This window comes from Pteropus alecto, unplaced genomic scaffold (genome assembly GCF_000325575.1).
Source record: "Pteropus alecto unplaced genomic scaffold, ASM32557v1 scaffold75, whole genome shotgun sequence".
Lineage (NCBI taxonomy): Eukaryota > Metazoa > Chordata > Mammalia > Chiroptera > Pteropodidae > Pteropus > Pteropus alecto.
This window is the reverse complement of record NW_006440638.1, coordinates 16,111,059-16,113,965: the sequence shown is the minus strand read 5'-3', so window position 1 is coordinate 16,113,965 and position 2,907 is coordinate 16,111,059. Positions and strand designations below refer to the sequence as shown.

At 35.5% G+C, this 2,907-nt stretch overlaps 1 pseudogene; it reads left to right on the top strand.

Moving 5' to 3' along the window:
* Positions 1-2,149: 2,149 nt before the first annotated feature.
* LOC112484469 lies at positions 2,150-2,268 on the top strand (annotated as a pseudogene).
* Positions 2,269-2,907: the final 639 nt, after the last annotated feature.

Sequence of the window (2,907 nt, the reverse complement as noted above, 5' to 3'; positions counted from 1 at the left end):
AAAAAGGAAAAATGGAGGAAAGAGAGAGACAGAGAGAGGAAAATCATCCTAATAGGTTATCCATATGATTTGTCCATCACATTATGAGAACAAAATGCTATCTTGTCTCCTTGATACAGTCGCGAAAGAAAGAAAGAAAGAAAGAAAGAAAGAAAGAAAGAAAGAAAGAAAGAAAGAAAGAAAGAAAGAAAGAAAGAAAAAGGAAGGAAGGAAGGAAGGAAGGAAAAGTAAGAAAGAGAAAAAGAGAAGTGTTAGTAAGGACATGAGAAGTAGAAAATTTTACTCACTGTAGGTGGAAATACAATGGTGCAATTGCTATGGAAAACAGTATGGTAGCCCCTCAAAAAAAAATTAAAAATAAAATTATCATATCGTCCAGAAATTCCACTTCTGGTTATATACTCAAAAGAATTGAAAGTGATGATTCAAACAGATACTTGTATACCTATGTTCATAGCAGCATTATTCATAATAGCCAAAAGGTGGACACAATCCAAGTGTCCATCAGTGGATATATGGTGGTATATACATACAATGGGGAGAAGGGAAAATAATTATTGTTTAATGTATACAAAGTTTCAGTTTGCAAGACGAAAAGAGTTCTGGAGTAGATAGTGGTGATGGTTGCAAAACAACATGAATGTACTTGATGCCACTAAACCGTACACTTAAAAATGATTAATACAGTAAATTTTATGTTACATGTATTTTACCATAATTTTTTTAATTAAAAAAAGCACAGTTTGTGAAACTAAGAGTGTTGATTTAGTGTATGATTTTGATTTAACATGTAGCCCCAGTACTCAATTCCGTTTCTTCCCAGCATGCCCCATAAGCCTCAGCCATTTCCCTTACATTGGTCAACTCCCTGAGACAGCAAGGAAAACAATGGCCAGGTCCTGACTGAGGGTCACAAGGCACAGTTTTGTTAAGCTGAAGATAACATCATATCCTGAGTTGTGTTTCATTTGGCAAAAGTTTTAATAAAATTTCATTGAGTTTTTATGTATGTATACAACCATGTGACCACCACCCAGATCAAGATACAAAACATCTCACTATCACAGAGAGCCATGCTGTTTCACAGTCACTGTCCCTTCCAGAGAGTAATCTTTATTTTAACTTCTGTCACCATAGGTTATTTTGTTGTTGTCCTTGAACTTTACATAAATGGAATCATACAGCACATATATTCTTTTTTGTGTCTGGCTTTTTTATTCAGCATGTTGGTTTTGCAGTTTATTAGTTTTTGTGTGCATTTGTAGTTCTTTTTATTGATGAGTAGTATTCCAAATTGGATAACCAAACAGCCAATAAGCTTATGAAAAGGTACTCAAGAGCATTAGTCATCAAGGAAATGTTAATTAAAACCACATTGTGATAGCAGAATAAACAGAGCTTTAAAAAGACTAGCTATGCCAAATGTCGATGAGGATGTAGAAAAAATGGAACTCTAATGCATCATTGATAGAAGTGTAAAATGAAATAATTCCTTTGGAAAAGTACTTGGTAGTTTCTAAGAAAATTAAACATAATCTACTCTATGACCCAGCAATTCCACCCCCACATATATACCCAAGAGAAATGAGTACATATGTACACAAAACTACTTGTAGAAAAATGTTCATAGCCACTTTATTCATAATGTGAATAACCCAAAACTGGAAATAACTCAAATATCCAACAATAGGACAATGGATACATAAACTATAGTATTTTCAAATGAAGGTCTACAGTGTGTGAAACACACTCTTTTTCCTTGTCATCTCTTTTTAGTGGTCATGACACCCCCTTCTTGGGGATTCCATTTCATTCTGTTTCCTCTGAAAGCAAGACCAGATATATGCTGAACTTTCCCCAGTGGATATTACACTCTAGATTCTGGGTCACACAGTATTTGAACGTCTAATTTCATAAACATTTCCTGAGAGTGATGCTAGACCCTGAGAGGAAGATATGAAGGTGATTAAGACATAGTCCCTGCAGAGGAGACAGTGGTTGAGAGCTTGATTCCTGGAGTCAGAAAGACTGTTGCTTGAGTCCCAAGTCTTATTGCTGTGTGCTCAAGTCCTGGTCAAAGCTGTGTAAGGCATGTGCCCAGTGCAAATAATAATAGTGCCACCAAAACTGTTGTTTAAGAAATGAATGAGTCTACGGCCCTGCCACTCTGAACAAGCCCGATCTCGTCTGATCTCGGAAGCTAAGCAGGGTCGGGCCTGGTTAGTACTTGGATGGGAGACTACCTAGGAAGACCAGGTGCTGTAGGTATAAAAATTAAAATAAAAAAATAAAGGATTGTAAGCAGACAAGATCCTTACAATCTGTGAGGTCAACCAAGGGTTGCCTCTCCTAAAACAGAAAAAAAGAAAGAAAAAAGAAAAGGAAATGAATGAGAGGGTGCAAGTGACAGGCACAGCAAAGTATCTAGCACTTAGGAGGTTTAAATCAATGCTATTTAATGTTATTATTATAATGTTCACAATCTAGTGAGGAGAAAAGATAACTACAAATACAAAACAGATGATCAGAGGTGTTAATGCAGAGATAAAATGTGCTTTGCAGAATTGGAGAGACGAAGAAGTTAGTTTAGGCTAGAAAATATTGGTTAAATTTCTCAGAGGATTTATAAAGAGTTGGGTGTCAGCTTAGGAAACAAGAACCGCAGCTCTAATTTTAATGATTAGATGGTGCAGGAAGAAGCAACTGATGTAATGAAAAGAGCATGAAGTTTGAAAACTTAGAGCCTTACATTTGAATCTAGGCTCATTCATTTACTAGCCATAAGATTTTGATCAAGTAATGTAGTCCCTTTAAGCTTTAATTTCATCATTTGTAAATGATAATTCCTGTTTCTAATGGCCGTTGAGAATTTAAAAATATATATTTATCAAAGACCTGGCACAATAC